This window comes from Pongo abelii, chromosome 4 (genome assembly GCF_028885655.2).
Source record: "Pongo abelii isolate AG06213 chromosome 4, NHGRI_mPonAbe1-v2.0_pri, whole genome shotgun sequence".
Lineage (NCBI taxonomy): Eukaryota > Metazoa > Chordata > Mammalia > Primates > Hominidae > Pongo > Pongo abelii.
Window position 1 is genome coordinate 116,980,712 of NC_071989.2, and position 21,451 is coordinate 117,002,162.

The window sequence follows — 21,451 nt, forward strand, 5'->3', positions numbered from 1 at the left end:
CTTGGTAGATCTTCCTCCATCCTTTTATTTTGAGCCTATGTGTGTCTCTGCACGTGAGATGGGTTTCCTGAATACAGCACACTGATGGGTCTTGAGTCTTTATCCAATTTGCCAGTCTGTGTCTTTTAATTGGAGCATTTAGTCCATTTACATTTAAAGTTAATATTGTTATGTGTGAATTTGATCCTGTCATTATGATGTTAGCTGGATATTTTGCTCGTTAGTTGATGCAGTCTCTTCCTAGTCTCAATGGTCTTTACATTTCGGTATGATTTTGCAGTGGCTGGTACCGGTTGTGCCTTTCCATGTTTAGCGCTTCCTTCAGGAGCTCTTTTAGGGCAGGCCTGGTGGTGACAAAATCTCTCAGCATTTGCTTGTCTGTAAAGTATTTTATTTCTCCTTCACTTATGAAGCTTAGTTTGGCAGGATATGAAATTCTGGGTTGAAAATTCTTTTCTTTAAGAATGTTGAATATTGGCCCCCACTCTCTTCTGGCTTGTAGGGTTTCTGCCGAGAGATCCGCTGTTAGTCTGATGGGCTTCCCTTTGATGGTAACCCGACCTTTCTCTCTGGCTGCCCTTAACATTTTTTCCTTCATTTCAACTTTGGTGAATCTGACAATTATGTGTCTTGGAGTTGCTCTTCTCGAGGAGTATCTTTGTGGAGTTCTCTGTATTTCCTGAATCTGAATGTTGGCCTGCCTTGCTAGATTGGGGAAGTTCTCCTGGATAATATCCTGCAGAGTGTTTTCCAACTTGTTTCCATTCTCCCCGTCACTTTCAGGTACACCAATCAGACGTAGATTTGGTCTTTTCACATAGTCCCACATTTCTTGGAGGCTTTGCTCGTTTCTTTTTATTCTTTTTTCTCTAAACTTCCCTTCTCGCTTCATTTCATTTATTTCATCTTCCAGGGCTGATACCCTTTCTTCCATTTGATCGCATCGGCTCCTGAGGCTTCTGCATTCTTCACGTAGTTCTCGAGCCTTGGTTTTCAGCTCCATCAGCTCCTTTAAGCACTTCTCTGTATTGGTTATTCTAGTTATACATTCTTCTAAATTTTTTTCAATGTTTTCAACTTCTTTGCCTTTGGTTTGAGTATCCTCCCGTAGCTCAGAGTAATTTGATCGTCTGAAGCCTTCTTCTCTCAGCTCGTCAAAGTCATTCTCCGTCCAGCTTTGTTCCGTTGCTGGTGAGGAACTGCGTTCCTTTGGAGGAGGAGAGGTACTCTGCTTTTTAGAGTTTCCAGTTTTTCTGCTCTGTTTTTTCCCCATCTTTGTGGTTTTATCTACTTTTGGTCTTTGATGATGGTGATGTACAGGTGGGTTTTTGGTGTGGATGTCCTTTCTGTTAGTTTTCCTTCTAACAGACAGAACCCTCAGCTGCAGGTCTGTTGGAGTACCTGGCCGGCCGTGTGAGGTGTCAGTCTGCCCCTGCTGGGGGGTGCCTCCCAGTTAGGCTGCTCGGGGGTCAGGGGTCAGGGACCCACTTGAGGAGGCAGTCTGCCCGTTCTCAGATCTCCAGCTGCGTGCTGGGAGAACCACTGCTCTCCTCACAGCTGTCAGACAGGGACATTTAAGTCTGCAGAGGTTACTGCTGTCTTTTTGTTTGTCTGTGCCCTGCCCCCAGAGGTGGAGCCTACAGAGGCAGGCAGGCCTCCTTGAGCTGTGGTGGGCTCCACCCAGTTCAAGCTTCCAGGCTGCTTTGTTTACCTAAGTGAGCCTGGGCAATGGCGGGCGCCCCTCCCCCAGCCTCGCTGCCGACTTGCTGTTTGATCTCAGACTGCTGTGCTAGCAATCAGCGAGACTCCGTGGGCGTAGGACCCTCTGAGCCAGGTGCGGGCTATGCTCTCCTGGGGCACCGTTTCCTAAGCCCGTCGGAAAAGCACAGTATTCGGGTGGGAGTGGCCCGATTTTCCAGGTGCCGTCTGTCACCCCTGGAAAGGGAACTCCCTGACCCCTTGCGCTTCCCGAGTGAGGCAATGCCTCGCCCCTGCTTCGGCTGGCGCAGGGTGCTCTCACCCACTGACCTGCGCCCACTGTCTGGCACTCCCTAGTGAGATGAACACGGTACCTCAGATGGAAATGCAGAAATCACCCGTCTTCTGCGTCGCTCGCGCTGGGAGCTGTAGACTGGAGCTGTTCCTATTCGGCCATCTTGGCTCCTCCCCGGGTTTTTTTCTTCTCTTTTTTTTTTTTCCTGATTTGTTTGAGTTCATTGTAGGTTCTGGATATTAGTCCTTTTTCAGATGTATAGATTGTGAAGATTTTCTCCCACTCTGTGTTGTCTGTTTGCTCTGCTGATTGTTTCTTTTTCTGTGCAGAAGCTTTTTAGTTTAATTAAGACTCATATATTTATCTTTGTTTTTGTTGCATTTGCTTTTGGGTTCTTGGTCATGAAGTCTTTGCCTAATCCAGTGTCTAGAAGGGTTTTTCTGATGTTATCTTTTAGAATTTTTATAGTTTCAGATCTTAAATTTAAGTCCTTGATCCATCTTTAGTTGATTTTGGTATAAGGTGAGAAATGAGGATCCAATTTCATTCTTCTACATGTGACTTTCCAATTATTCCAGCAACATTTGTTGAATAGGGTGTCCTTTACCCACTTTATGTTTTTGTTTGCTTTGTCGAAGATCAGTTGACTGTAAGTATTTGGGTTTATTTCTGGGTTCTCTATTCTGTTCCATTGGTCTGTGCCTACTTTTATACAAGTACCATGCTGTTTTGGTGACTATGGCTTTATAGCATAGTTTGGAGTCAGGTAATGTGATGCCTCCAGATTTGTTCTTTTTGTTTACTCTTGTTTTGTCTATGAGGGCTCTTTTTTGGTTCCATGTGAGTTTTAGGATTTTTTTTTTCTAGTTCTGTCAAGAATGTTGGTGGTATTTTGATGGGAATTGCATTGAATTTGTAGATTGCTTTTGGTAATATGGTCATTCTCCTAATGTTGATTCTACCCCATCCATAAGCTTGAGATGTGTTTCCATTTGTTTGTTTTTTCTGTGATTTCTTTCAGCAGCGTTTTCGTGTTTTGTAGTTTTAAAACCTTGTAGAGGCTGGGTGCAATGGCTCATGCCTGTAATCCCAGCACTTTGGGAAGCCAAGGCAGGCAGATCACATGAGGTCAGGATTTTGAGACCAGCCTGGCCAACATGGCGAAACCCCGTCTCTACTAAAAATACAATATTAGCTGGGCATGGTGGTGGGCACCTGTAATCCCAGCTACTTGGGAGGCTAAGGCAGGAGAATCGCTTGAACCTGGGAGGTGGAGGTTGCAGTGAGATGAGATCGTGCCCTTGTACTCCAGCCTGGATGACAAGAGTGAAACTCCATCTCAAAAAAAAGAAAACAAAAAAACCAAAAACCAAAACCTTGTAGAGGTCTTTCATCTCAGTGGTTAGGTATATTCCTAAATTTTATTTTATTTTATTTTTTTGCAGCTATTGGAAAGGGGTTTGAGTTCTTAATTTGATTCTCAGCTTGGTTGCTGTTGGTGTGTGGAAGAGCTACTGATTTGTGTACATTAATTTTGTATCCTGAAACTTTGCCAAATTCATTTACCAGTTCTGCAAGCTTTTTGGAGGAGTCTTTAGGGTTTTCTAGGTATACAATCATATCATTAACAAACAGCAACAGTTTAATATCCTCTTTACCAATTTGGATGCCCTTTATTTTTTTTCTCTTGTCTGATTGCTCTGGCTAGGACTTCCAGTACTAGTTGAATGGAAGTGGTGAGAGTGGGCGTCCTTGTCTCATTCCGCTTCTCAGAGGGAATGCTTTCAACTTTTTCCCATTCAGTATTATGTTGGCTGTGGGTTTGTCATAGATGGCTTTTATTACGCTAAGGTGTATCCCTTCTCTGCCAGTATTGCTGAGGGTGTTAATCACAAAGGGATGCTGAATTTTGTCAAATGCTTTTTCTGTGTTTCTTGAGATGATGTGATTTCTGTTTTTGATTCTGTTTATGTGGTGTATTACGTTTATTGACTTGTGTATGTTGAACCATCCCTGCATCCCTGGTATGAAACCCACTTGGTCATGGTGGATTGTCCTTTTGATATTCTGTTGGATTCAGTTAGCTCATATTTTTTAAGGATTTTTGCATCTATGTTCATCAGGGATATTGGTCTGTAGTTTTTCTTTTTTTGCTCTGTCCTTTTCTGATTTTGATATTAGGATGATATTGGCTTCATAGAATGATTTAGGGAGTATTTTCTCTTTATTTTGTGGAATAGTGTCAATAGGATTGGTACCAATTCTTCTTTGAATGTCTGATAGAATTCAGCTGTGAATCCATCTGGTCCTGGACTTATTTGTTGGCAAGTTTTTATTACCATTTCAATCTCACTGCTTATTACTGATCTGATGAGAGTTTCTGTTACTTCTTGGTTAGTCTAGGAGGGTCCTATATTTCCAGGAATTTATCCGTTTTCTCTGTGTTTTCTAATTTAGGTACGTAAAGGTGTTTATAGTAGCCTTGAATGATCTTTTGTATTTCCTTGGTATCAATTAGTAATATCTCCCATTTCAATTATAATTGAGTTTATTTGGATCTTCTGTCTTATTTTCTGGGTTAATGCTGCTAATGATCTATCAATTTTATTTATCTTTTCAAAGAACCAGCTTTTTGCTTCATTTGTCTTTGTTGGTGTTGGTGTTATTTGTTTCAATTTCATTTCGTTTGGCTCTGATCTTTGTTGTTTCTTTTCTTGTGATAGGTTTCAGTTTGGTTTGTTCTTGTTTCTTTAGGTGTGACCTTAGATTGTCTATTGGTACTCTTTCAGACTTTTTGATGTAGACATTTAAGGCTGGGAACTTTCCTCTTAGCACTACCTTTGCTGTATCCCAAAGATTTTGGTACATTGTGTCATTATTATTGTTCAGTTCAAAGAATTTTTTAATTTCCTTCTTGATTTCGTTTGCAACAGTCATTCACAGGCAGGTTATTTAATTTCTATTTATTTGCATGGTTTTCAGATTCCTTTTGGAGTTGATTTCCAATTTTATTTTACTGTTGACCTTTTAATCTTATTACCAGGAGTCAGTCCTACTGAAATAATCTTCAAATTTGTAAAATCTGGGTGCTGAGTGTTACTCGTCTTGTTTTTATTATAATAGAAAAAAATCAGAACTAGTCATTATGAAGAAAAGATTATGGGAGTGCATGAAGATGGATAATGCTGATCTGTTGGTCTTTCAGGATTTCTTAAAAAGACCAACAACCTTTGCCAAACTGCATTCTGCAATATTCTTCAGTTGCTTTACATTACAAAAAATCAAATGAAAATAATTAAGAAATATTAAGAATCATTAAGAAATATTAAGTTCCAAAAAATATTTTATTATGAATCCAATGAAATATTGGCCTATTTATGAGCTTCCTGGATACTTTGAAAAATCCTAGGTCATTTAGCATATTCCTTTCTTTCTGAGTGTGAAATATTATCCATCTTTCCATTTTTGTTTTAACAGATGAACTTAACTAATACTACGTATGTGTATTTTTTTCTTTATTTGATTACATTAGGATTTTCTAAACATTTTTGTATCTCTTATTTATAACTATTTTTCTCCCATTGCATCTTGATGATTAGTATCAGCTTTGAAAAGTGCCCAAGAAAGCAATTAAAATAGTTATTATTTTAGTCATATTTCCTTTATAAAAATCGTATGTGGTGTAAGCATGAGAATACAGTAATACAAAATAGTATAATATGATATAGCTAGGCATTTAATACATTTATTTTAATTTGAAGAAGATAGTTTATACTATATTCACCAATGTTTGTTTTAGTTATTGTAAGCAGTCACATTTTCCCTCTAGTCAGTCTCAGGTCAAGGAGTATGTCATAATACTTTTTGTGTCCCCCTAGTGCCTTGTACTTACTAGATACTCAGTAAATTTCTAAAGAATTGATTAGGTGATTTGGGCTATGTCACACATACAATCCATTTAATTTTTTCTGTCACAGTCGTATAAAAGTAAGCAGCTTCTTAACATTAGTGTGTATTAGTACAAGCAAAAACAAATTTTAAATTAGCTTAGTCATTGAATTAAAATGTTGATGAAACTGAAAGGAAGCTAGTATTTACATAGTATTAGAAGGAGACATGATTTTGCTAGCTTGTTTTAACTTGGTGGTTTTTATTTGAATTCTTCTATAGACAGATATTTAATCAGACTTTAAAAAATATGGTTCATAATAAGTTTTGAAATACTAGACTTAGAGTTTTCTAAAAATATTGTATATTACATATTTATTTATGTATATCAATATTTCAGCTTAGAAAATTGGATAAAACTTGTGTCTCTATTGGTGTATGCACGTGTATATATGTAGGTACATCTCCTCCTAACTGCCCACTTAATACATTTCAAAGAAATATAATGTAAAGGTAAGTATACTTGCAAAAAAATTACAGGTGAAGAGAAAATGAAGGAAATTGATGAGAGGATAACAAAGTATTATAATAACATATAAATATTTTGGAAATATTAATAGCAATGCTATATTTGGGAGTTGAAAGAGATTAAATGGTCTTAAGAGAGAGAGACACAGAAAATACATCTTTATAAAGCCAGAAACGAGTGAGAAAATGGAGAGTAATTATTCAGTGAAATAGATGAGTCATCTTTATTAACATCTTTAAAATGAAGGAAGCTTAAATGAAATCAAGCAATACAGAGATTCTCTACCCAAATATAGTACAGAAATGAAATCTGTTTCTAGATTTACATCCATGATTTTTCACACTGATACTGCTAAGATACCTAGTACTCTACTTTTAATATTAAAATATGTACATAACTTATGAAGCAAGAAGTAAGGCTTTGTTGAGAATTAGGATGAATGTGTATTTGCATATTGTGCTTCTGAGTTTGACATAAATATTTAATATTTAGATATATAGTATATGTATATATACACACACATATATACAAATATATATCTTAAACAGTGGTACTCTTATTTGTAATAAGACGGAAAGTAAGAAAATTATTAATAAGTATAAAGGAGAAAGTTTCAATATTGAAATTAAATACCAATATTAACATAACATGTCTGTCTCATTTTGTATATGTGTATATACGCACATGTATATATGGGTGTGTGTGTATTTCAGCTGGCTTCTGGATTCTGGATAATGCAATTAATTGGATTATAACATAGTTTAATTACTCTAATTATTGTTAAGGCAAAGGAAAAAAGTATAGGCATATTTTATAATCTTAAGTGATTATAGACAATGAAGTGTCACGGCCCCCCTAAAACAGACAAATTTTTAACACTCGAATTACTGAAAATTACTAATTTGTTTATCCATATGTAAGGTTTTATAATTTAATGAAAATATATATCATTAAAAGAAATTAGCAGCTTTTCAGATCGTATACTAACTTTGATCTTTTATTTTTTTAAGAGTTCAACATTTATTCCAGGATTGTCATTTATATCACATTTGTGCAGAATTTATAATCACAAGCAGATAAACTTTTTTTTTCTGTATTTCAAGATCTCCTTCCTTATTCATTTGTTATTCACTCATTCGTTTATTCAGTAAGGTTTTAAATGCTGATTTTTTTTTTGAGCACTTGCTATTTTACTCAGGAAAAATTTTCTGTTATAACCACTTTAAAGCTCTCAAGATATAACTTAGCCACAGAAATATATTAAATTATTTCAAAGCTTTCCCTTCCTTTGGCTGAGTAATTCTATTTCCTTTTCTTCATATTTTCAAATACAAGATGAGGATGGTTCTTCTGATGTTAATCACTTGGGTGATTCCCACCAACAGTGTAAAAGCATCCCTGTTTTTCCATAGCTTTGCCAGCATCTGTTGTGTCTTAACTTTTAATAGTTGCCATTCTGACTGGTGTGAGATGGTATCTTTGTGGTTTTGATTTGCATTTCTCTAATGATCAGTGATGTTGAGCTTTTTTTCATGTTTATTAGCCACTTAAATGTCTTCTTTTCAGAAGTGTCTGTTCATGCCCTTTGCCCACTTTTTAATGGTGTTGTTTTCTTCTTGTAAATTTATTTAAGTTCCTTGTAGGTTCTAGATATTAATACTTTGTCTGATGGATAGATTGCAAAAATTTTCTCCCATTCTGTAGGTCGTCTGTTCACTCTGATGATAGTTCCTTTTGCTGTGCAGAAGCTCTTTAGTTTAATTAGATCCCATTTGTCTGTTTTTGCTCTTGTTGCAATTGCTTTTGATATATTCATCATTAAATCTTTGCCTGTGCCTATGCCCCAGATTTTCTTCTAGAGTTTTTATAGTTTTGGGTTTTGTATTTAAGTCTTTAATCCATCTTGGTTAATTTTTGTATAAGGTATAAGGAAGGGGTCCAGTTTCAATTTTCTCCATATGGCTAGCCAGTTCTCCCAGCACCATTTATTAAATAGGGAATCTTTTCCCCATTGCTTGTTTTTGCCAGGTTTGTCGAAGATCAGATGGTTGTAGATGTGCAGTCATATTTCTGAGATCTCAATTCTGTTCCATTGGTCTATGTGTCTGTTTCTATACCAGTACCATGCTGTTTTGGTTAGTGTAGTCTTGTAGTATAGTTTGAAGTCGGGTAGTATGATTCCTCCAGCTTTGTTCTTTTTGCTTATGATTATCTTGGCTATTTGGGGTCTTTTTTGGTTCTATATGAGTTTTAAAGTAGTTTTTTCTAATTCTGTGAAGAATATCAGTGGTAGTTTCATGGGAATAGCATTGAATTTATAAATTGCTTTGGGCAGTATGGCCTTTTTTATGATACTGATTATTCCTATCCAGGAGCATGGAATGTTTTTCCATTTGTTTGTTTCCTCTCTTATTTCCTTGAGCAGTGGTTTGTAGTTCTCCTTGAAGAGGTCCTTGACTTCCCTTGTTAGCTGTATGCCTAGGTATTTTATTCTCTTTGTAGCAATTGTGAATGGGACTTCATTCATGATTTGGTGCTTTGCTTGTCTATTGTTGGTATATAGGAATGCTTGTGATTTTTGCACATTGATTTTGTATCCTGAGACTTTGCTGAGGTTACTTACCAGCTTAAGCAGATTTGGGGCTGAGACTATTGGGTTTTCTAGATGTAGGATCTCGTCATCTGCAAACACAGGCAGTTTGACTTCCTCTCTTCCTATTGACATACCCTCTATTTCTTTCTCTTATCTGATTGCCCTGGCCAGAACTTCCAATACTGTGTTGAATAGGAGTAGTGAGAGAGGGCATCATTGTCTTGTACCAGTTTTGAGGGGAATGCTTCTAGCTTTTGCCCATTCAGTATGATATTGACTGTCGTTTTGTCATAAATGGCTTTTCTTTTCTTTTTTTAATTATTATACTTTAAGTTCTGGGGTACATGTGCAGAACATGCAGGTTTGTTACATAGGTATACACGTGTCATGGTGGTTTACTGCACCCATCAACCTGTGATCTACATTAGGTATTTCTCCTAATGCTATCCCTCACCTAGCCCCCCACCCCCCAACAGGCCCCAGGGTGTGATGTTCCCCTTCCTATGTACATGTGTTCTCATTGTTCAGCTCCCACTTATGAGTGAGAACATGTGGTGTTTGGTTTTCTGTACCTGCGTTAGTTTGCTGAGAATGATAGTTTTCAGCTTCATCCATGTCCCTACAAAGGACATGAACTCATCCTTTTTTATGGCTACTTAGTATTCCATGGTGTATATGTGCCATGTTTTCTTTATCCAGTCTATCATTGATGGGCATTTGGGTTGGTTCCAAGTCTTTGCTATTGTGAACAGTGCTGCAATAAAACATACGTGTGCATGTGTCTTTATAGTAGAATGATTTATAATCCTTTGGGTATATAGCCAGTAATGGGATTGCTGGGTCAAATGGTATTTCTGATTCTAGATCCTTGAGGAATCACTACACTGTCTTCCACAATGGCTGAACTAATTTACATTCCCACCAACAGTGTAAAATATTCCTATTTTTCCACATCCTCTCCAGCATCTGTTGTTTCCTGACTTTTTAATGATCACCATTCTAACTGGTGTGAGATGGTATCTCATTGTGGTTTTGATTTGCATTTCTTTAATGACCAGTGATAATGAGCTTTTTTTCATATGTTTGTTGGCCACACAAATGTCTTTTTTTGAGAAATGTCTGTTCATATCCCTTGCCCACTTTTTGAAGGAGTTGTTTTTTTCTTGTAAATTTGTTTAATTCATTGTAGATTCTGGATATTAGCCCTTTGTCAGATGGATAGATTGCAAAAATTTTCTGCCATTCTGTAGGTTTCCTGTTCACTCTGATGATAGTTTCTTTTGCTGTGTGGAAGCTCTCTAGTTTAATTAGATCCCATTTGTCAATTTTGGCTTTTGTTGCCATTGCTTTTGGTGTTTCAGTCCTGAAGTCTTTGCCCATGCCTATGTCCTGAATGGTATTGCCTAGGTTTTCTCCTAGGGTTTTTATTGTTTTAGGTCTTACATTTAAGTATTTAATCCATCTTGAGTTTATTTTTGTATAAGGTGTAAGGAAGGGGTCTAGTTTCAGTTTTCCGCATAAGGCTAGCCAGTTTTCCCAACACGATTATTAAATAGGGAATCCTTTCCTCATTTCTTGTTTTTGCCAGGTTTGTCAAAGATAAGATGGTCGTAGGTGTGTGGCGTTATTTCTGAGGCCTCTGTTCTGTTTCATTGGTCTGTATATCTGTTTTGGTACCAGTACCATGCTGTTTTGGTTACTGTAGCCTTGTGGTATAGTTTGAAGTCAGGTAGCATGATGCCTCCAGCGTTGTTCTTTTTTGCTAGGATTGTCTTGGCTTTGTGGGCCCTTTTTTTGTTTCCACATGCAATTTAAAGTAGTTTTTTCCAATTTTGTGAAGAAAGTCAATGGTCACTTGATGGGGATAGCATTGAATCTATACATTACTTTGGGCAGTATGGCCATTTTCACGATATTGATTCTTCTTATCCATGAGCATGGAATGTTTTTTCATTTATTTGTGTCCTCTTTTACTTCGTTGAACAGTGGTTTGTAGTTCTTGAAGAGGTCCTTCACATCCCTTGTAAGTTGGGTTCCTAGGTATTTTATTCTCTTTGTAGCAATTGTGAATGGGAGTTCACTCATGATTTGTCTCTCTCTTTGTCTGCTATTGGTGTTTAGGAATGCTTGTGAAATTTGCACATTGATTTTGTATCCTGAGACTTTGCTAAAGTTGCTTATCAGCTTAAGGAGATTTTGGGCTGAGGGGAGGCCGCGGCGGGCAGATCACGAGGTCAGGAGATCGAGACCATCCTGGCTAACACGGTGAAACCCCGTCTCTACTAAAAAAAAAATACAAAAAAATTTAGCCAGGCTTGGTGGTGGGCGCCTCTATTCCCAGCTACTTGCGAGGCTGAGGCAGGAGAATGGTGTGAACCTAGGAGGCAGGGCTTGCAGTGAGCGAGAGCACGTCACTGCACTCCAGCCTGGGCAATGGAGCGAGATCCTGTCTCAAAAAAAAAAAAAAAAAAAAAAGATTTTGGGCTGAGACGATGGGGTTTTCTAAATATACAATCATGTCATCTGCAAATAGAGAAAATTTGACTTTCTCTTTTCCTAGTTGAATACACTTTATTTCTTTCTCTTGCCTGATTGCCCTGGCCAGACTTCTAATATTATGTTCAATAGGAGTGGTGAGAGAGGGGGTCAGGGACCCACTTGAGGAGGCAGTCTGATCCTTAGCAGAGCTCGAGTGCTGGGCTGGGAGATCGCTGCTCTCTTCAGAGCCATCAGGCAGGGACGTTTATGTCTGCTGAAGCTGCTCCCACAGCCGCCCCTTTCCCCAGGTGCTCTGTTTCATGAAGATGGGGGTTTTATCTTTAAGTTTCTGACTGTGGCTGCTGCCTTTTTTTCAGAGATGCCCTGCCCAGAGAGGAGGAATCTAGAGGGGCAGTCTGGCCACAGTGGCCTTGCTGAGCTGTGTGTGGTAGGCTCCTCCCAGTTCGAAATTCCCCGTGGCTTTGTTTACACTGTGAGGGTAAAACCACCTACTCAGTCCTCAGCAATGGTGGACACCTCACCCCATACCAAGCTCCAGCATCCCAGGTCGACCTCAACTGCTGTGCTGGCAGTGAGAATTTTATGCCAGTGGATCTTAGCTTGCCGGGCTCCGTGGGTGTGGGACCTGCCATACCAGACCACTTGGCTCCCTGGCTTCATCTCCCTTTCCCGGGGGGATAAACGGTTCTGTCTTGCTGGCCTTCCAGGCACCACCGGGGTATGAAAAAAAAAAACAAAACTCTGGCAGCTAGCTAGGTACTGCCCAAACGGCCCCTCAGTTTTGTGCTTGAAACCCAGGGCCATCGTGGCCTAGCCACCTGAGGGAATCTCCTGGTCTGTGGATTGTGAAGACCGTGGGAAAAGCGCAGTATCTGGGCCAGAGTGCAGTGTTCCTCACAGCACAGTCCCTCATGGCGTCCCTTGGCCAGGGGAGGGAAATCCCCTGACACCGCTTGTGCTTCCTGGGTGAGGCGACATCCCATCCTGCTTCGGCTCGCCCTCCATGGGCTGCACCCACTGTCCAACCAGTCCCATTGAGATGAACCGGATACCTCAGTTAGAAATGCAGAAATCCCCTGCTTTCTCCCTGGGAGCTGCAGACTGGAGCTTTTCCTATTTGGCCATCTTGTGAGCAATCCCTGCATTAATGGCTCTTATTAATTTGAGGTATGTTCCATCAATACCTGGTTTATTGAGAGTTTTTAACATGAAGGGATGTTGCATTTTATCGAAGGCCTTTTCTGTGTCTGTTGAGATAAACGTGGTTTTTGTCGTTAGTTCTGTTTATGTGATGAATTATGTTTATTGATTTGTGTTTGTTGAACCAGCCTTGCGTCACGGGGTGAACCTGAATTGATTGTGGTGGATAAGCTTTCTGGTGTGCTGCTGGATTCCGTTTGCCAATATTTTATTGAGGATTTTTGCCTCGATGTTAAAGTGATTTATATACATTGTATTTTAGAAAAGGTTCTAGAGAACTCTTTGTAGGTTGTTTTTATTAGTTTAATACATAATATGAATTGTTTCAAACATGAAAAAATACAGAGATTAAACTAGTAAATACCCATATACGAACTAATTTTTAATTTTTTTCTAACATTTGACTATTCTTGCTTTAGGTTTTTTAAAAGTAAGAATTGAAACATTTTGCATAAACTTGTAGCCTTCCTTGATTCTATGTCTCTTTCCAGTTAGTGTTATCTATAATACTTCTCTGATTTCTCTTTCCTTGAATTTTTATACTGTTACTACACTGTGCTATTTGTACTAGCCATACACAATATGTCTTTGCATGTTTATCATTTGTTACATGTTTTAAATTTTTTATACAGTCTTACTATTCTGTAACCCAGTTCTTAGTACTCAACATTTTAAAAATTATGTTCACCTGTATGGGTAGTGTGGCTCTGGTTCGTTTGTTTCAACTGTTTTTAATTTTTAAATAGATTCTTAAAATTTATGGATGTAACACAATTCATACATTTTTCTTTAAATGGATATTTTCATTTGTTTTGCCTTTAAGTTTCACTGACACAAACAGAACATACAGAAGATTCTTCTAGAGATGTGATGTATGTGTGAGAGTTTCTTTTATTTTGTATACCTAGAAGTAGAGTACCAAGAAGAAAGGGTCTGCATGTCTTTAATTTTATTAGATGTTGCTAAGTTGCTTCCCAACATGTTTGTACCAATTTATACTCCCATCAGTATGGCAAAAGAGTTTTCATTTATGTACACCTTTACCATTCTTACTATTTTTTTTGCCATCCTGGTAGGTATGATTTCAATTAGGTTACTAGATTAGATTATATTTTTTGATTGCTAGATGATTTAACATCTTTTCCTGTGTGTATTAGCTCTTCTGTTTTCCACTTCTATGTATTACTGTATAAATTTGCTTCAATCTGGGATTATGGATTGATTTTTAGTCTCTTTTTAATAAGTAGGAGGAAAGCCCTTTACTATAACTGTCTAATTTCACTACACAGCACACAGTAGTACAGCTGGTTTGGGCTATTAACTCTGCATCTCTCTTTTCTGAAAGTATTTATTTTGTTTCTGAGTCCAGCAGTTCTTTTGATTCTTTCTCTTTATATTTTTCTGCATTGCTATGTGTTGGAGGCTGGGATAGTCTTTTAATGTATATATTTACTGGTTAATCTTGACCTTTTATTTTCATAAAGATGATATAAAATATATATAAGTTGATTTGAGACTAAATTGACTTAGGAAAAAGACGCAAATGGAAGATCCATAGTTTATAGTAAAATGTAAAACGTGTTTATCAAAAAGCATTATAAACAGAATTTTAAAATTATTTGCCACATATTTAAGCAGACATTAATTTATTTAATATATAGAGTACATTTGTTCTAAGAAAAACAAACTCATTCTCTAGTAAAAAAAAAAAATGAGTAAAGAAAGAGAACAATTCATGAAGTAAAACAAATGGATAGAAAACATATTTTAAAAATATTTATCCCTAAAGATGTTCTTTAAAACCAACGAGAACAAAGACACAACATACCAGAATCTCTGGGACACATTCAAAGCAGTGTGTAGAGGGAAATTCATAGCACTAAATGCCCACAAGAGAAAGCAGGAAAGATCTAAAATTGACACTCTAACATCACAATTAAAAGAACTGGAGAAGCAAGAACAAACACATTCAAAAGCTAGCAGAAGGCAAGAAATAACTAATATCAGAGCAGAACTAAAGGAAATAGGGACACAAAAAACCCTTCAAAAAAATCAGTGAATCCAGGAGCTGGTTTTTTGAAAAGATCAACAAAATTGATAGACTGCTAGCAAGACTGATAAAGAAGAAAAGAGAGAAGAATCAAATAGACGCAATAAAAAATGACAAAGGGGATATCATCACCGATCCCACAGAAATACAAACTACCATCAGAGAATACTATAAACACCTCTATGCAAATAAACTAGAAAATCTAGAAGAAATGGATAAATTCCTTGACACATACACCCTCCCAAGACTAAACCAGGAAGAAGTTGAATCTCTGAATAGAACAATAACAGCTCTGAAATTGAGGCAATAATTAATAGCTTACCAGCCAAAAAAAGTCCAGGACCAGATGGATTCACAGCCGAATTCTACCATACAAGGAGGAGCTGGTACCATTCCTTCTGAAACTATTCCAATCAATAGAAAAAGAGCGAATCCTCCCTTACTCATTTTATGAGGCCAGTATCATCCTGATACCAAAGCCTGGCAGAGACACAACAAAAAAAGAGAATTTTAGACCAATATCCCTGATGAACATTGATGCAAAAATCCTCAATAAAATACTGGCAAACCGAATCCAGCAGCACATCAAAAAGCTTATCCACCATGATCAAGTGGGCTTCATCCATGGGATGCAAGGCTGGTTCAACATATGAAAATCAATAAACGTAATCCAGCATATAAACAGAACCAAAGACAAAAACCACATGATTATCTCAATAGATGCAGAAAAGGCCTTTGACAAAAGTCAACAACCCTTCATGCTAAAAACTCTCAATAAATTAGGTATTGATGGGACATATCTCAAAATAATAAGAGCTATCTATGACAAACCCACAGCCAATATCATACTGAATGGACAAAAACTGGAAGCATTCCCTTTGAAAACTGGCACAAGACAGGGATGCCCTCTCTCACCACTCCTATTCAACATAGTGTTGGAAGTTCTGGCCAGGGCAATTAGGCAGGAGAAGGAAATAAAGGGCATTCAATTAGGAAAAGAGGAAGTCAAATTGTCCCTGTTTGCAGATGACATGATTGTATATCTAGAAAACCCCATCGTCTCAGCCCAAAATCTCCTCAAGCTGATAAGCAACTTCAGCAAAGTCTCAGGATACAAAATCAATGTACAAATATCACAAGCATTCTTATACACCAATAACAGACAAACAGAGAGCCAAATCATGAGTGAACTCCCATTCACAATTGCTTCAAAGAGAATAAAATACCTAGGAATCCAACTTACAAGGGATGTGAAGGACCTCTTCAAGGAGAACTACAAACCACTGCTCAATGAAATAAAAGAGGATACAAACAAATGGAAGAACATTCCATGCTCATGGGTAGGAAGAATCAATATCGTGAAAATGGCCATACTGCCCAAGGTAATTTATAGATTCAATGCCATCCCCATCAAGCTACCAATGACTTTTTTCACAGAATTGGAAAAAACTACTTTAAAGTTCATGTGGAACCAAAAAAGAGCCCACAATGCCAAGTCAATCCTAAGCCAAAAGAACAAAGCTGGAGGCGCATCACGCTACCTGACTTCAAACTATACTACAAGGCTACAGTAACCAAAACAACATGGCACTGGTACCAAAACAGAGATACAGACCAATGGAACAGAACAGAGCCCTCAGAAATAATGCCGCTTATCTACAACTATCTGATCTTTGACAAACCTGAGAAAAACAAGCAATGGGGAAAGGATTCCCTGTTTAATAAATGGTGCTGGGAAAACTGGCTAGCCATGTGTAGAAAGCTGAAACTGGATCCCTTCCTTACACCTTATACAAAAATTAATTCAAGATGGATTAAAGACTTACATGTTAGACCTAAAACCATAAAAACCCTAGAAGAAATCTTAGGCAATACCATTCAGAACATAGGCATGGGGAAGGACTTCACGTCTAAAACACCAAAAGCAATGGCAGCAGAAGCCAAAATTGACAAATGGGATCTAATTAAACTAAAGAGCTTCTGCACAGCAAAAGAAACTACCATCAGAGTGAACAGGCAACCTACAGAATGGGAGAAAATGTTTGCAACCTACTCATCTGACAAAGGGCTAATATCCAGAATCTACAATGAACTAAAACAAATTCACAAGAAAAAAACAAACAACCCCATCAAAAAGTGGGCAAAGGATATGAACAGACACTTCTCAAAAGAAGACATTTATGCAGCCAAAAAACACATGAAAAAATGCTCATCGTCACTGGCCATCAGAGAAATGCAAATCAAAACCACAACGAGATACCATCTCACACCAGTTAGAATGGCAATCATTAAAAAGTCAGGAAACAACAGGTGCTGGAGAGGATGTGGAGAAATAGGAACACTTTTACATTGTTGGTGGGACTATAAACTAGTTCAACCATTGTGGAAGTCAGTGTGGCGATTCCTCAGGGATCTGGAACTAGAAATACCATTTGACCCAGCCATCCCATTAACTGGGTATATACCCAAAGGATTATAAATCATGCTGCTATAAAGACACATGCACATGTATGTTTATTGTTGCACTATTCACAATAGCAAAGACTTGGAACCAAGCCAAATGTCCAACAATGATAGACTGGATTAAGAAAATGTGCACATATACACCATGGAATACTATGCAGCCATAAAAAATGATGAGTTCATGTCCTTTGTAGGGACATGGATGTAGCTGGAAACCATCATTCTCAGCAAACTATCGCAAGGGCAAAAAACCAAACACCACATATTCTCACTCATAGGTGGGAATTGAACAATGAGAACACATGGACACAGGAAGGGGAACATCACACACCAAGGACTGTTGTTGGGTTGGGGAGGGGGGAGGGATAGCATTAGGAGATATACCTAATGTTAAATGACGAGTTAATGGGTGCAGCACACCAACATGGCACATGTATACATATGTAACTAACTTGCACGTTGTGCACATGTACCCTAAAACTTAAAGTATAATAATAATAAAACTTAAAAAATAAAAATATTTATCCCAAGCATTCAAAAATTTAAATGTAAAAATTAAAAAATTATAGCCAGGCATGGTTTCTCATACATGTAATCCCAGCACTTTGGGAGGCAGAGGTGGGAGAATTGCTTGGACCCAGGAGTTCAAGATCAGCCTAGGCATCATAGAGAGACCCCATCTCTACAAAAGAAATTAAAATTTGCTGGGCATGGTGGCACACATCTGTAGTCCAAGGTACTTGGGATGCCAAGGTGGGAGGATCACTTGAACCCAGGGGGTAGACGCTGTAGTGAGCTGTGATCATGCCACTGCGCTTCAGCCTGGGCGACAGTGTAAAACCCTGTCTCAAGAAACAAAACCAAACAACGAACCAATTATACAATCTTTTTTTTGCCAAATTGACAAATATTAGAAAACAATAAATGTCATTGCTAATAATGGTATGAGGAAGTGAGCACTTTCATGTTCTGCTGATGCAAATGTAAATCCCTACAACTTTTCTGAATGACTGTTGGGCAGTAAGAATCTAGAGCTATCCTGTGCTCTAAATGGCCACTAGATACATTGGCTACTTAAACATTTATGTCCTCAGTTTCAGTAACCACATTTTAAGCACTCAACAGCCTCCATGTGGCCTGTGGCTACAAATTGCATACATCAGAGATAACATTTCCCTAATCACAGAATAGTTTATTGGATATCACTCAGTAGTTTGAAAATATTCATATCCTTTTTCAAATACCGCTATTTCTAGGAATGTATTATAAATAAATATTAGCCGCTTAAGGATCCTAACCAAAACATTGAAAACAATGGCAAAAATGGGAAAAAATCCAAATGTCCACAAGGAGCGGTAAATGACTATAATTTATATGAAAGGATATTATGCAGCCTGTTAAAAATAAGTGTTTGGATTAATGTCATGGTAATATGCTTACAAAATATGCTTCTAATTGAACAGACAGGCCATAAAACAGCATGACCACAAATTTACCATATGATAACAAATGTATTTTAAAATTTACATTACAGAACTTTATAGTGTTGGTGGTTTTTTATAATGTTTTCTATCATAATATACTACTGTTATAGTAACAAAAAAGTCAAAAGTATGTTGGTTTGGAAACTGGTTTTGAACCTTATGAAACGTTAGTAATTGTGTTCATTTTAGGTTGTTTGTTTCATTTGAAATTTTGTGGTGGTTGACAAATTTATATATTTATTAATAAGTATCATATTACCGAAAGGTTCAAATGAAGAGTTGTGCTTTTTTATGTTTGTTTTGTTTTGTTTTTTTAATAAAAAGAACTACTGGTAAAAGCACTCCAGGATTAAGGAACAAAGTGACTAGGGATGGCTGATTTCTTAGAAACTAGCCACAGTAGGAACTTATTACTATCCATCCCTAGGGATAAAGGGACAAGAGGCAGAAATGGTTACCAGAATCCAGTGTGTGCTGGAACTTTGCAAGTGGGGCTGCCCATGACGAGATGATGCAGCTGCCCTAAACACAGCGAGAGGAAAGGAGTGGGAAAGAAATCAGACCTCTTTTCTTCCACCTTTGGATCTCATGCTGGAATCTAACTGGAGGTCCATCAACAAGACAGTCCTCAAGTGAAGTCTGAGGAGTCAGCCTTCTGTGGCATGGAATAGAGCCAAGCAGGAGAGAGGATAGAAGGTGTTAGAGGGCGAGGCAGGTTGGCAAATGGAAAAACACTATCCTGTGTGTGTGCGTGTGTGTGTGTGTATTTCTCTGTATGTGTTTATTCAAACATACTGATGTAACACATACATATGCGGTTAATGGTTGGTATTATATTTACATGAGTTGTGATACATATATGTATAACCATGTGTCATCTATTTGTGGGAGATTCCAACGTTTGTGCATACTCCCAGACACATACAAACATATGCACATATACAAGATATTTAAATTCTAGTAAATATAGAAAACAACGGAACTAGTTGGAAAAGAATTCTGGTTTAGACAGAGGAGTTCCAAAAAATAGCTAGAGAACCTTTAGGTAACACTTGTTTTAGACACACATGCTCTTGCACACCAGTGAAAGCATACCGAACACAGAGTTTAAATTTCCCTTCAGTTGAATTTCCTTAGCAGCAAGGACTATGTGTTCTGCCTTCCTGTGCTTTGTAAACTCTTGTACAGTGCTTCACACCCAGGAAGTGTCTAATTGCTGTAAGAATGAATGAATTAATCATTCCATTTAAATATCGTTTTCACTCAACCAGAGTATAACTTAAGACAGATTTGTATTCACTTGGAGACCACTTTTAGAACAATTAATTGAATGAAAAGGAACTGTACATTTTTAAAATATTTATTGTTTTTAACAAGTACTGATTAACTCAGATATACTGTAGGAACATACCATGATTTTGTTTATGGTACTGCACAAAGCTACTTATATGCTTTTTATAACAACCTCATGATGTAGAGAGAAGCAGCATTAAGACTATTTCGTAAATGATGACATTGAATCTTGGGGAGGTTAAACAATTTTCCTTTTTCTTTCTACCCTTCTGTAATGAGATAGTGAAATGAAGAAAGCTGTGAGGAGTTTTCATTGAGCAGTTATATTGAGCTACTTGAATTGTAGCTGCCATAATTCCCACCTGTTGTGGGAGGTCTCTGGTGGAGGTAATGAATCATGGGGGCGAGTCTTTCCTGTGCTCTTCTTGTGATAGTAAGTCTCAGGCGAGCTGGTCGTTTTATAAAGGGGAGTTCCTCTGCACATGCTCTCTTGCCTACCACCATGTGAGACAAGCCTTTGCTTCTCCTTTGCCTTCCACCATGATTGTGAGGCCTCCCCAGCTATGTGGAACTGTGAGTGCATTAAGCCTCTTTACTTTATAAATTACCCAGTCTTTGGTAAGTCTTTATTAGCAGTGTGAGAATAGACTAATACAAGCAGTAAGCAAGGTTTTGCTTTTTGTGTTTAACATATACCTGTGATGAAACCAGCTCTCTTAGCTTTTTTGCTTTTTGTTTTTAGAACTATAACAAAAATAGGAAGGGTAGGGGGAGAATTGTTATTTACATGTGATTTCTAAAGATGAGTAAAAAATTGTAATCTAAGTTTTTGAACAAACCTGTTTTTATTTTACCACAAATGTCCTCTAAAATTAGCCTAAAGTGAATGTGATGCTCATATGGTGGGAAAAAAAAAAAATCTTACCTGCCTCACCTCCACTTAATTAAGATTATTAAAGCAATATATTGATACTAAGAGCACAATTCTAGAGGAAAACTTTGATAGAGGTTGTCTTCAGTTCTTTGCTTCAAAAGTTTACTTAACTTTGGTATTGAATACGATTAACATGCTATGGAACCTGTGCTTTTTATATTCTGATGTTCAGAGGTTTTTATTAGCTGGGTTATTCAGAAAATTGAGAAATTATTTTTTAGATGGGTTTTTCAGAAAATTGAGAAATTATTTATGATTTAAAAAGTTTTAATTACATTGTCTATTGATATTGGCCAAATGCAGTTTCGAAGTAATAGCTCATATTCTGAGATACATGAGGTATTAACATTATATCAGTATTGTGATCCTGTTGTGTTTTAACCCAAAGTAGGAGACATCAGTCTTTACAATGTCCTTTCGTTTTGAAAAGGCACTTCACATTGTTTTAGTCAGACTTACTAAAGGATATATTTTACATAGAGAAGTGAAAATTAATTCTTTTTAGCATATAGTTCTGATAAGTTT

At 37.5% G+C, this 21,451-nt stretch overlaps 1 protein-coding gene and 1 long non-coding RNA gene across 23 annotated transcripts in view; both read left to right on the plus strand.

The window, feature by feature from the left end:
- Positions 1-21,451, plus strand: part of FER (FER tyrosine kinase) — a 450,919-nt gene that overhangs the window by 241,129 nt on the left and 188,339 nt on the right. The window lies entirely within an intron of this gene.
- Positions 1,549-12,275, plus strand: LOC134761415 (uncharacterized). Its single transcript, XR_010140008.1, has 2 exons — positions 1,549-1,834; positions 2,056-12,275. It is a non-coding gene; the product is annotated as an uncharacterized LOC134761415 (long non-coding RNA).